The 14,900-nt window shown below is 36.6% G+C and overlaps 1 long non-coding RNA gene across 1 annotated transcript in view; it reads right to left on the bottom strand.

The window, feature by feature from the left end:
• LOC113946178 overlaps positions 1-2,844 on the bottom strand; it is a 42,719-nt gene extending 39,875 nt beyond the window's left edge. Inside the window, exon 1 of the long non-coding RNA XR_003527335.1 lies at positions 2,613-2,844. This is a non-coding gene — a long non-coding RNA (uncharacterized LOC113946178). The remainder of the gene's footprint in view (positions 1-2,612) is intronic.
• Positions 2,845-14,900: the final 12,056 nt, after the last annotated feature.

Genomic DNA, 14,900 nt, shown 5'->3' on the forward strand with positions numbered 1-14,900 from the left:
CTATGTGGCAAGTGGCACCAGTCCCACTGAAGAGAAGATATCCAAGACAAATAAGCTCTAAGAAAGTTTTTTAGCTTCAAACTTTTCAGCAAATTCAATAGGCCCTGATGTCCACAGTTTTGTCATAAATATTTTAGGTAAAATCTCAGTCTAATTTTGGCAGAGTAACAACAACCCCTCAGTGTGAACAGAAAAACCCATTTTCTTCTAGGTTCATTGGAGCTCTAGAAGCTAATGTCTGAAATGCATACTTAGTTCTTGAAATGGAGCTCAGCACTGAAAGGAGAAAAGAAATAAGAGAGTAGAGAAAATAACTCTTCCACAGGGTAGAAAAAACATGTAACAAAGAATCTCTAGGACACACAGAAGTACTTCTTGACACACATTAAAGCCCTAGCTTCTTTTCCATCTCCCATGATATTCTCCAAAGTTATGTGTGCATACAGTCAGCTCTTATATTAATTATCTTATATTGGAAATAAATCTCACTTGTGATAATATACCCTGCTTCTCAATACACAGAGACTTCAAAGAGCATCATTTGTAAGTCCTCTGGTAATTCTGCTTGACTAAAGTTTATGCACCTTGATCAAGGTGAAAAGATCCTGTAAGGTGTGAAGAAATACAAATCTGAAATATTATTGAATGCTTCTGGATAATCTGTAAAATGTTACTGCTAAGGTTCTTAAAAATTTAGAGATGGTAAAGGTAGTTTTAAATGATCCAGCACAGCAACCCTCAGGGGTAACCTTAGATCAGGGGTAATGCTGGCAATGACAAGAAGTGGCTACAAGGCACAAGATATTTTTTTTTAATTGATATGTGTGAAACAATACATCCATTAGCAGCAATATTTTGTTCAGGCTACAAGATCGTACCCAATAACATTAGTGAGAAAAGTAGCTGTCTATATGTAAATATTAATTCACCTTTTCAGCAAAACTAAGAGAACCAAGGAAAACTGAACCAAGCTTCCTCCTGTTAGTAGTTCTAGGGACAAATCTGGCCTCTAGCTGGAACAAGCCCTTAGTGAAGTGCAGATGGTGTCTCTGTGTTGTGGTCTTTAAATGCATTACACAATGAATTCAGACCCTAATTTTTCTTATAATACAACATATGTGAGTGTTTTATATATTCTCAGTGAGTTAAGTCAAACTATATTCACTTGGTAAACTCCATGCAGAAGTCCTCCACAGAGGAGGAAACTGGTTCTGCTATGTACAGAAAAATAAATTTACAGCAGAATATTGTTCTCCATCAAAATAATAATTTAAGAATAAATATGTAGAATTCTAATCTTTCTTGAACAGACCTATTTTTAGTTATCTGGTCTAAAATCCAACTAATTTAATTTGCAAGTTTTTTCTAAAGTACAGGAAGATGGAATTCTAAAATATCCATCCTTTTCTTAAAATCCACTTCTTTTTGATAAATAATATGGTATGTGTAAACCAGTAAAATCAATACTGATTCAAAGATATATATCAATGAATGTAAAGATTCCAGCAAATAAAACAGTTGAAGTTGAAATTTTTCTTTCATTTCTGCAGATTCTTCCAATGATACAGAAATTTTAAACAGATTTGCAGATTACTATGAGATTTTTCAATGAGTGTTCTGCACAGAGATTCTTAACTCTATTATGTTTTACATATGCCAGATTATGCGGCAAGAGGAGGCCCCGCAGCATGTAACTCATGGCCACATGGCTGGTCTGCAGGAAAACTGGGACCCAGCAGCTGGTGTTCTGAATCATTAGGGGTACTGAAAATTGAAGCACAACAGGCATGTTATTCTAGAGCTACACCAATAAAATCTTGCATTTCATTACTACCTCTGCTTTCTGTCATGGGATTTACTTTGCCTTTTATTTTTATACTTCTGGGTAAATATACTATTTAATGTATTATATATCTTTTGTAAGGCTTTATCTTTACTGCTGCTTTTTCTATCACCAAATAAAAATAGTTCTTCTTTTTTCTTTTTACAAATTCCTCTTTTTATATCCACTGCAAGTCAGAGGGTAGTTTTACTTTAAGAGTGTTTGAATGTTGTGTCCAACCTTTTCTTCTTTGCTTAGCCTGCAAATTCCAGATACAGTTTGCTCTTTTGAATTAATGTGCATGGCTTTTCTATATTAAAGTCCTTAAACTCTCAATCCAGTCATTGTCTCTAATTGGTTCTCACAATTACTTAAAGTTTGACCTTTCAAAATCAAAATCCTTACTTACAGACATGCTTTTGTTTGTCCTACTGTTTCATTTAAACTGGATCAGATGGGGATCATTAGATTCAAGGTTTTCTGCAGAAGGCTCTTTTATAATGTGACTCTTATGTTGCCATGTACTTCATATTACATCCATGTCTTATAACTTCTATTTTAAAGTACTTATGGAAGATAAAGGACAATGACTGAGCAAAGGAATTTTAGATATTAATATATTATATGCCATAAAGCTCCATCTAAACCCAATGGTATTAAAATCATAAGTTCAAGCATTCCAAAACAGGAATTACAATGCAAAAATTGAAATTATCCTGACAACTAATTATACCCATTTCTCATGTACATAATTTTAAAGTATTTAGTTATGTGATCAAATCTCACTTACATTTCCACAGGATTTCTCTCTCAGGTGGTGCACAAAAAGCATGAAGACGAAGCTCTTGTCTTCGAATGGAAATATATATACCCCAGTTTTGAAAGAGGTGAATACTTCACTCAAATCTTTATAGAAATATATCACAAGAAGGCAGAAATACTGCATTCCAAGCGACTGCTTCCCTTATTAGATTCAGTCACAGCAGTGTATCTTTGTCATATTAGGACTGAATCCTCCTGAGTTCAGCAGGGAGCAACATGCAAAGAAGAGCTAATTAAATATCTCTGGTTTGGTGCAGCAAATTGGCATGGAAACACCTTTCCAATATTTGTTAAAGTAGAAATGTGACTCATTCAAAACTCTAGCCTCACAAACAGTTTTGTGCTACACTAGTAGATGTTTCTCATGGCAACTAAAGACCATAGAGACCATTATAGTTCAAGTTTCTAAGTATTTAGGACAGTTTCCCTACGGTTTCTTTTACGTCAAAATGAAAGTATATTCCAAATACTCTGAGTGTGACTTTTGAACCCTTTCTTCAACAGTGAAAAAATGGTACCATTAATTAGCAATTGCACAAATTTTTTCATCTGTCCATTTCCAAGAAGTTTTTGGAGATGGGAAGACTAAGGCAACGTGGAAAGAAATTGTATGTCTGAATGTGAAATAAATATACTCCTCCATTTTGAATAGTTCAAAATAAAAATTTTCCTTAGATGGAAAAAGGGAAGTAAACTTTTTCTTTTGTAATCTGATCCTGCCACTCACTTTCACGTTGACAAGGTTTATTTTAAAATTTATTTTAAAATTATTTATTTTAGAATGAGAAAATTTGGGGTAATTAATTCAATTCTGAGAAAAAAATCTCTAGTAAAAGCTGTAGGTTTTTAGAATGGTTTAAGTCTCCTAAACTGGTATGCACCACCTTAATACAATATCATTTGTCACAAGGAAGGGACCTTGCTTACTCAAAGTCATGAAGTTTTATTTTAACAGGGTGAACAGTATCACCTCTGTGATGATGAGGTAAATAAGGAAGGTGGGAAAACATTATTAAAGAGCTCTCAAAAACCATGATGTTCATAAAAGAGTTTACTGCTGTTAAAACACACAGGTTGAATTGAGTTTTGTTATTTTGTCAGGAATACCCTAAGGTAGGAGGAATGAAGTGAAAAATAAGATTTGATATAATTTCTAATACACATTAAAAAAAGAATTTTTTTAATTCGTAAAAATGAAGTACGATTCTTTGTATTCAAAGAATTCTTTGTATTCAAATACTACCATATTTTTTTCATAATTTTATTTCTATTGGCCATGAAATACTACCTTTCAAGTAAACCACAATCTGCTTTTCCTTTTTTTCCCCTCCTTTCCACAGTTACCATGACAACCATAGAATTTTTGGTAGGGATAAAAGATTTGACAAGTATGTTGTCTTTCTGCTTTTAAAGTCTTCGTGGCAATATAGATGATCAGACAGGTATTACTAAACAAGGCTGAGCATTATGCAAGTGTGAAAGCTATATAAATAAGGAGGTCAGAAAAAATGGTATTTCCTGTCAAGACCATGATACAAAACAACACAGGGATTCGTCGTTGCAGTAAAAAACATTAAAATTGTTATTTACTTTTTTATGGAAGGGGGGTGGGGAAGGATATTTTCAGCTAGGGCGAACGGATGGGAAAAGGTGTACAAAGAACAGCTCAACATCAAGATCAGTGTAATATCAGTCCTATCTCTCAATTAAATTAGAGAAGTTTAAAGAGTAGTACAAAAAGCAAACATTCTCTGTGGATCCATATCTCACTCCATATTACCAAGACATCAGAGACATACACCCTTTTTCTAGATATTAAAACTATTAAACAGCTTTTGATAAGTCTGAGGACAGACCTTTTAAATTCATGACATTCTAATTAAAATAAAAAATGTGGCACTTCAAAAAAGGGTTTCATTCTGATTTGGTAGTAAAACTAAACTGTGAAAAGGTCTTCTAGAAACAGAAATGTGGAAAATGTATTACTTTGACATGATTTTCGCTTAGTTAAAATTAAAAAAAACCAAACCTGTAATAATTTTTTGTTGATTTGGTAGATTTGCAAAATTTATCCTATATGTTATTTTTATGGCTACTAGTTAGTTCATGGCATATCAGCAGCAGCACATTCACCAGCACTACGACTGGCATGTGACAGTAAGAAAACATAATGAGATATTTTTTTATTCTTAAAATCAATACCAATAACTGGTTTGGGCACTTTTGGAACACTTGTCCTTTTTTTTTTCCCCTGTTTCAAAACACTTCATTACAAATACAAACAAGAGATTCTTTAATGTGGCTTTAAAACTGCTTCATGTTTTCTTTTCAAAGCATCCTTCACCTGAGAGAATTTCAGTTAAAATTAAAAAACCATTTCCATTCTATGTTAAAACCATAATTTCAGTTACATACACTTAGTAGAAAGAATTCTGATCAGTTCAGCTGGCTGTAAATAACTATTTGGGTTCCCTATTTAATTTGTGTATATAGTGGGATCAACTGTGCACAAAATATTAACTACATTGGAATGTATATTGTGGGAGAGCCACTATACTGTATCACTATTTCACTATTAAGCTCTATTTCAAACTCTGAACTAAATTTTCTGAATTTTTGTGAAAAAAATGATTTTTTTTCTCTTAGCCAAGAGAAAATGGGCAGTTCCTATAACTACTAGTTCTTGCTAGTGAAGGCCTGATGAGTACTCAATATCATAAGTACATACACTGATACTGGACAAGCTGCCAAACTTCATCTGCTCAGTGACACTTGTGAAGAAATATCAGACAAATCGATTAGGTTGCTTAAGACACACGGTTCAACACTAACTTGGAAACAATCAAAAGGAATTCTGCTTAGTAGTGTAGAGGACAGATTTTTGACATTTTGACAGGCTCATTTTGCTTGTCTAGTTAAGCCATAGCTAATTACTTCTTTTAGCCAAATTAGACTAAGATGGCCTGGATGGCTGGACAAGAAGGTAAGAAGCTATTTGGATGGGCAGGATCAGAGTGAGTAGCACTCTACATGGCTGCCTCTGACAAGTGGATACCACAGGGGTCTGCACCGGGTCCTGGCAGGTTTAAGAGCTTTGTCAGTGATCTGTAGGTAGTAGTGGAGTGCACTTTCATCAAGTTTGCAGATGACTTCAATCTCCAATTGGGGAGAACAGTAAATGTGATGCAGGGCAGGGCTGCCATCCAAAGGGATTCAGGAAGGATCAGGAAGGCTCCAACAGGAATCACAAGAAATACAACAAGCACTGCACCTGAAAAGGAAGAATCCCAGGCACTGCCAACACATGCTGAGGACTGATGAAACTGGCACAGATCACTGAAGTATTTTCTTATAAAGACATCATATTTGAAGACATTGGAAGGTGGATATTAGTAGTGATATCTCTATTTCTGTTGTGTTTGGTCACATCCTCTAAGCTTTGATATTGCAGGGAGTAATATAACTGTCACCAGGCTCTGCTCTTCTGCATGGCACAAGGAACAGCACCATTCTGTAATTTATTATCAAGTGAGAAGAGATAAACAAAGCAACTTTTCTGGAGTCATTTGCTACACTCATGAATTTCCACATATGCGTCTCTCTGCACATGCAAAAGCACAGTTGCATAATTTAGCATTTTTAGTGCAAATAATAAAAGATTGGCAATAAAGGCAAAGATATTGCTATAGATTTTCCTTCTATTAATTTCAGAATTAATTAACCTTGAACAGAAAACCATGAACAATAGAAGTCTGAATTATTCTGTATTTTAAATCTTAGCATTTGCAACATAGAGCTGGAAAATACAGAAAAAACAAATTTGAAGGAGCAGCTTCTCCTTAATTGTAATTTTTCATTGTATCACTTCTGGTGTTATTTTAGGTTGAAGGACACAGTGCACAAACAACAACCACCTCTCAAGAACATCGAAAGGTTTCAGCTTAATTCAAGGCAACACAGAATGTTTTTATACATCATGCCTTACCTTTAACTGTTTGGTGTACAAAAAATCTTATCGCAGACATTGAATAGGAATATTAAGACTTCATAATTATTATCTAGGTATGTTTAAAAAAGGATCAATTAATTATGTTGTAGTTCTGTCATCCAGAATGTTTTCTTAAGTAATTTTAATTTCCAAATAAGTCTTAAAGGATGAATGATATTGAAATTATCATGTGAGTTAAGAAGAACTGATACATGTTGTGTAACAGGCTGGATGGTTGCTTAGGACTGAGGCTAATTAAAAAGAATTATTACAGTTGTTCAGACTCTACACACATCCATTGACTGTTTGTAAAACCTAGCCCAAGAGGTTTTTCACCTTGATAGGTCTGCCTCTTCTTGGCAAAAGCAACAATGGCAAGTATGATGGTAAATTAAATTAATAAATGCATGGAAAAAATTTTCATACACATATACAACGCAAATCTGACATTGTGTTTAGAGGTGATTACAAATCTGATTGGCAAAGACAATGTCAAAAGCGTGTCACTTGGCTTATTATGTGACTTTCTAACTAAAATTTGACATTCAGCAACAACCAGTGTAAAACATTTGTGTTATCTAGATGAGAAAAAAACCCCTTTATAACTATACCATCTCCCAAACAAATTGTAAATGGAAAAACATAAAGAAATTAATGAGTTCAGAGCTGTCTGTTCTTGACTTAGTGTTACTAATTTGTGTATTGGTGATTAGAAATAAATAATAAAATCAATTCTTACAAAGTTTCCATGTGACATGATTATTGACTCAAGATAAATAATATATATAGAATTCTGAATTGCTCAGTAATCTGAATTCATTTTTAAACATCATGCATTTTAATGCTGCCATATGCGAGATTCTGCATCTAGGAACACAGAAAGGAGGTCACACTCACAAGACACAAATGTTTCTTGGAAAACCTATGCCTGCAAAAGCCTTTAGGGTTTACTGTGTGACCAACTGAACATGAGCTCCCAGCATAATACAGTGACTAATGTAGCTCTTAATTATACATGGTGAAGACAAATAAGACAGACTATAGATACCATATTTCATCTGTATGTTATTGTTGACACCATTACTAGAATAACACATCCAATCCTCAGGTACACACCCCAAGATTGGAAAGTCTCTGAAAAAAACCAGGTTTTCAGAATCTACAATACAGCAAAACTTCACAATGAAATTTCAATCTGATTAATTTATAAAATAAGTTAATCATGGTCTGCAAGTAACATCCTCTATTATCCCAGACTTAGCTTCAGATAGATCCTGACCTACATTCAGGTGGATTTCAACATTGAAGGAAGTCTTCATCTATCCAAAAGGTGGAAAAAAGTTCAACATCTAAGCATTAATAAACACTGAAGTCAGGCTAGAAATAAGGTACACATTTTAAAATAAGACAAGAACAAAAAGAAACTTCTCTCAAGATATGTTGATTTCTACATTGTTTTCTCTCCTGATATAAAGAGTGGTACCTGTTTAAAAACACCCTCTAGTTCAATCCGAAGACAAGTAAGGGATATACAAAATGCAAGACAAAGAATTATGGTCTGTTTGAAATATGAAACAATATCAAATGACTCAAGTGACAAGAAGCAGCTGGGAACATTCCAGTAAGATACATTTTTCTGTAAAACTTATTTTTGCAGACTAGTTGAAGACACAGATTTGGAACAAGGCCTTGGCTTTGCCCTATTCCGTGTGGCCCTGAAGAAGATGACAGTCCTTGGGAGGAAGTATGTTCATTCAACTAATAGCGCTTTTTGCTTCTGACCTTTCTTTAGGGGTATCTCAAGTTCACCATGTTCCTAATTTTTCTTGTTCTGTCTCCTTTCTTTAGTGTTGTGAATGAAACATCATTGAAGAGTATTACTTGGGCACCATCTTTGATTTAAAGGCTTTGATCCCCACATCTTGAAAAGTACAGTTTTTCTAAATCTGCATTCTTTGGCATAATGTCCCTAATATTCAGCCCTTTCTATCCATTCATGCAGCTAAACTCTTATAATTTTCCATTCTAAATATTTTGACCTCTTTACTCTTGACATAATAGCAAATATTTATTTGTCAACAACAGAGCAAAAGATGCTTTCCAAGCCTTCTGTTTTAGACATCTTGTCTCTCTTTTTGTTTCTGAATGTGCTTCTCTTCTGCACTGCATTAGGACACACAACATTGAGTTCTAGTTTAACACTGAAAAACCCAATCCTTCTTACAGAAAACCTATGATGCCAGCAGTTATTCTTCATTTAATACCTTTTAAAATAAGCACCTTCATGTTTTCTGTTATGATTCTTATGTCTGGGAAGAGTGCCCAGTGAATCTCACTAAAAATATCCCATCACTTTGCTTCAAACTCCTCCTCAGACCTCATTGCTCTTGTGTTTCTCAGACACACAGTATGAGACCTACCCCATACTCCAAAATTACCTAATTGGTCTCCTGCATTTCCTCAAAAATCTCTGGATAGGCATCTATTGTCTCTTGCTTTACACACAAATGATGAGATTTTTGGAACAGTGAACTGTTACTTCGTCCTGCCTTCCACTCTGACTACTAACTTACTACCTATCACTGATTTCCCTTGTACAAGAGGAAACTTGATGCAGAAAATTTCTACTGAATTGCTCCCAGGAGAAAGTATTATTATAAGGACTGCAATTCTCTACCTACAAATGAAGAATATAAGCTCTACGAGACACAGAGACAGATTTCTGGATTTTACTTACAGGCTTGATTTAGGACTATGGAAAATTCTACTTCTCAAAAGGAGTTTGGGAAGGTCATTAACTTCAGGGATCACATGAGGAAGGAATTATATATGCCACCTTTAAGAGCCCATGGGAAAAAAAAGAGGTCATTATGCTGCCCTTACTGAAGGAACGGAGTTGTATTTGATCCTTGAAGAAATGTTCAAGGCCATAAGAAAGTATATCTCATCCTCCCATTCACAGGCATGAAGGTTTGTCCTCATATGGCATTACTTCTGGCACAAATTAATTATTTCAATATCAATTCTGGCTTCCACTGTTTTCCTTGCAGAAGGAAATGGTTTTGTGGAGGCATCTTTCAAAATCACTTAATTTTCTATGGTAATTTTCCATTTTCCCCTGAGCAGTAGAAAAGTATAGGAGACACAGGCTGGCTTCAAAGCTCAGACATAAGAAGAAAGACCAGTATCTCGAAGAGATCTAGATATTACAGTTTCTTTGGTGAACTGCTTCTACCAAGAAATCACAACCAAGAATCATACGCGAGTTGGTCATCTCCCAAACCTTCATTAAGTCTATAAGTACAGTCAATACAGTTTAAAACTATATCTAATATTACATCTAAATGATTGTATATCTTATATATTCACCACCTTCCTCATATATGCCCTGAATACTAGTGAACTAAACACAGTGTCGGTGGGATATGTAATAATCTCTTTAATCCCTGGTCATAAATTCACTAACAAAACAGACAAACTACTGCTACTTAAAAAGGCCATATAGTTTAAACATAGGTGTACTTCTGCATTAAATAAGTGCTTCTGAAAAAAGTATCTGCAGACTTCAGTGAAGACTAAGACAAGCAATTAGTTCTCAAGGTAAATATTAATGGTAAACATTTTTTTTTAGCTTTCTTTTTCATTTGGGAAATGCAATTGAAAATACATTTGTTTGTTCAAATTATTGTATTGTTCAAATCACAGAATGGTTAGGTTGTAAGGTCATCTGGAAGTCGTCTGGTCCTACTCCTCTGCACAAGTAGGGACACTTATAGCCAGTTGCCCAGGATCAGGTTAAGACAACTTTGGTGTATCTCCAAGGATGGAGGCTCCATGACATCTCTAGGCAACCTGCACCAGGGCTTGGTCACCCTCAGAAAAAGAAGTGTTTTCTGATGTTCACAGGGAACATACTGAGTTTCAGTGTCCATTGCTGCTGGTCCTGTCACTGGCCACCACTGAAAAGAGCCCATCACCACCTTCTTTGCACTCTCCTGTTGGGTACTTATATGTGCCCCATCTGCTGGCCATACTTTACCCAGTGCAGAACAGAATATCTTTCACCTTCATTTCTGTCATAATGCTGGCTCATATTCAAGTCAGTGTCCACCAAGGACCCTGAGGTCCTTTTCTGCCAAGCTGTTTTCCAAATCTGTGGCACCCAGCATTTATATTTGTGCATGGAGCTGTTCCTACCCAGGTGCAGGACTTTGAACTTCCCCTTGCTGAACTGTCATGATTTTCCTGACAGCCTTTTTCTCCATCTTGTTGAGGTCTCTCTGGACGGCAGCATGACCCACCGGTGTATCAGCCACTCCTCCCTTTTTTGTGTCATCAGCAAACTTGTTGAGAGTACACTCTGCTCCAGCAACCAGGTCATTAAAAATGTTAAGGATTAAGGTAATGTGCCTGAAAATATATTTCTGGAGTAGCTGCTCCATCACCTTTCCAGGAATCGAACTGAAGCTGCTTGGCCTGCAGTTTCCTGGGTTGTCCTTTTTTCCCTTTCTGAACAAAGAAGTCATATTTGTTTTCCTCCACTTTTTGGGCCTTTCTCCCAGTGACCATGACTGATCAAAGAGTATCAGGAGTGGCCTCATGATGACGTCTGCCAGCTCTATCAGCACTTGTGGGTGCTTCCCATGTGGGCCTATGGACTTATTAATGTCCAGTTTACTTAGATGTTCAGTGACCTGATTCTCCTCTGACAGGACTACATCTTTCTTGCTTCAACCCTTCCCCCTGGTCTTTGGAACATGGCATTCCTGAGGGCTGGTCATGCCAGTAAAGTCTGATGCAAAGGTAACATTCAGTACGTCAGCCTTTTCCCTGTCTCGTTAAACAATGGGCCCATATTTCCCTTAGTCTTCCTTTTGTCTCCCATGTGCTTATAGAAGTCCTTCTTGTTGCCCTTGAAGTTTCTGGCCATGTTTAATTCCATTTGGGCTTTAGCTTCATCCCTGGATGCCCAGCAATGTTTCTGTATTCCTCGCAGTTACTGGTCCTTGCTTTCATCCTCTGTATGCTTCTATTCTGCGTCTGAGTATTGCTAGGAGCACCTTGTTCATCCATCCAGGCTTCCTAGCATTTTTGCCCAACTTTCTATTCATTGAGATGGACTACTCTTGAGCTTGGAGCAGGTGACCCTTAAATATTAACTGACTTTCTTTAGTCCCTCTTCCTTCTAAGACTTCATTCCATAGGATTACTTCAAACAGATCTTTGAAGAGGGCAGAGTTTAATCTCCTGGAGTCCTGGGTCATGAGCTTTTTTTTCCCCTCCTCTCTGCCCTCAGGATTCTGAACTCCACTATCTCGTGGTCTCTGCCACCAAGACTGCCTCTGATCTGCACACCTCAAAGAGCCCCTCTGTGTTGGTATGAAGTCCAGCAGATCAACTCTCCTTTTTGGCTTCTCTATCACTCAGAGGAGGGAGTTATCAACAATGCAGTCCAGGAATCTGGATTGCTTATGGCCTGCTGTGCTGTCCCTTCAGCCAGTGTTCAGGTGGTTGAAATGCCTCACAAGGACCAGGGCCTGAGAACTCGAGTCTGCTTTCATCTGACAGTTGAGGGCCTCATATACTTGCTTTTCCTGGTCAGGTAGCTTATAGCAGACATCCACTATAATGTCACCTTTACCTGTCCTCTCAGCTGCCTTCTCATCCATCCCCAGCCAGAGCTCCATGGACTCCAGCTGCTCTCTCACAAAATGGGCAACTCCTCCTATAGTCCTTCCTAAAAGACAGATATTCTTCTATTGCAACATTCCAGTCATGGGAGGCATCCCACCATGTCTCCGTGATCCTGACAAGATCAGAGCCCTATAGCTGCACATAGATCTCTGACTCATCGTCTTTATTCCCTATACACAGGCACTTCAAAGAGGCACCCAAGCACGCTGAGTTCCTGGAGAGGGTTTTGGGATTGTGTTGTACCCAGAGTTATGATAACTTTTGATATAAAATAATTAAAGTTGAAGAGATTTGATTAATAAATGGCACATTAGGATGATTTAATACAGTAAACTAAATCAGTGAGCTAGAATACAGGGGTTTACGTGAAAACAATAAATATTTTTAACATTATCTCCTTTATTTCCTTACCTGAAATTAGAGCCTAATGTTGACAATTCCCTTTAGAGTAAGAAGTAATTACTTAAGATGAAGCTATCTTAATTCAAAATCGATTAAAACCAACTCATTAACCAGAAATAAACCGGCACAAAGCCCAGTGGCTCTCACCTCGCAAAGCCAGCATGTGGCGCTGTCTCCTGCAGAAAAACAGGCCCGAGTTTCTGGAAGCTGGTCTGCAAAAAAGCTCATTTGAACATTATCAGACTACTCGGAAGCACAGGTAAGAAAATAATTCGTATATTTTAGCATAAAACCAATAATCTGCACTCGCAAGACTTTGTTAGTGCTAATTCTACTTCTTCTAATAAGAAAAGATTATTTAATGTAATTTGACAAAAAAAAGTTAGCAAAACATACGTCTATATGTCTATTTATCTCATTATAGACCACAATTAGCTTTATAGGTTGGTTGAACTGTATATATAATTTATTTCCAATTTTCTGTATTCTGTAGCCAATTTACTGACATCTTTAAAATGAGTGTACTTACAAACTTGCGTATCTTCTCTTTCCGTCTGTTGGATATTTAGCCCATAGTGGGTTTTAGTTACCTACTAAATTCTTGAGCTACTGAGCTTGTTTCTTAATCTCCACATAATGGAACAGGACCTGTGTGAATACAGTTTTACTGGAAGTGAACAGCCAGTCTTTTGTGTGCTAACCAAGTCAGCCTTTACTGAAAAAGAATTCACAGACTACACTGATGATCTCTGTAGCCATGAGCTTTCAAACAAAAGCAACAGAGTAAACTGTGTATTCAGTAATATTTTTATTATTAAGGGCTCTATGCCCTTTGCTACCAGACTTTATAAAACAAAAGAAACGGGATTCGTACCCTTTTACTTAAAGCTGGGGTTTATAATACATGACATAAAATGCAGTGGTATTGACGCGGAGGGGATATATCTACAGAACCACCTGGCCTCTCTAGATATACATCTGATTTACAATAGCTACATACATTTTCAGGCAGTTCTTATTATTTACTAAAATATGGTAGAAGTTCAATGCATTCAATGTACCTGTAAACACTATGAATCAGCAAAGCAATTTTCTTTTCCTGACTCAAGGCAAAGAGTTGTGAAATTTTTAGTCAGGGCTTAAGAAAACCTATTTAAAATCTTGTCATGTAGCAACTGGGAAGTTCTGAGCTTACTACTGGGGCCTCAACACTATTCTCACAATATTGCTAGGACTGTGTATTTACTTCTGTGTTGTTCTATAATGTCCTGTTTTTCCTTTGTAAATATAGAGCTGCTGGATTCCAACTGCAAAGATGAGGAAGACTTCAGGAGGTGTAGCTGAGATGGTCTTCCTTGCTTAACCAGGGCACTTCCAAATAGCTGGCAGAATATGCTAAACAGTGCAAACAGCAGGGCAACTTCTGTGCCAGGATGTTGCAGGTGACCTTGTCTTTTGGGAGCTGCACTCCTTCAAGCATCCAAGGGCACAAACTGTCATCTCCATTTCATAGCACTTGTAGGACTGAATCTGGCCTACTGGCTTTTCTCAAATGAAGATTTCTGGTCAGCAGACAAGAGACACTGTAAGCTGCAAAGTAACATCTAAACTAAAATTTGTCTTGCTTTCTATTATATTTGTATGTTACCAATACTCGTGACAAGAACTCTTCTTAATCTGTGCCTTTTGTGATAAGATAGTAAAACTATAGCTAGAGTATGAAGGTAGAATTTAACAACTGATTTATTAGTTTGGATGCAGCAGAACTTTTTATATTTTGAATTTCTGACATATATAGGTTTATGAAAGGTGTATGCATACAGTGTGGTAAGAATAATAACATTGGGGAATATGCTTTATTTCACAGTTGTGTCCATAAGAACATCCACAGAGGAATTATAGCTATGTAAAATTAGTACAAGCCAGGTTGGTTGAAGATCTTGCTGTTTTTAATGAGATTTTAGATGACTTTCCTAATGAACACTTAACTTATGCTAAAACTTGTTTCAGTAAAGATGACTCCTATAGTCTGTTTAACACAGGGTTTGATAACCCCACTAAACTCCTACTTGTATTAGTAACTAATGTAGTATTATCTCCTGAAACGGCCTAAGGTCTACTTATTTTCAAGTTCAGGAGGCTCAATCCACAGGCTCCAGAGAGGAATGATCC

The sequence above is a fragment of the Corapipo altera genome, unplaced genomic scaffold (assembly GCF_003945725.1).
Source record: "Corapipo altera isolate COAL_440 unplaced genomic scaffold, ASM394572v1 0, whole genome shotgun sequence".
Lineage (NCBI taxonomy): Eukaryota > Metazoa > Chordata > Aves > Passeriformes > Pipridae > Corapipo > Corapipo altera.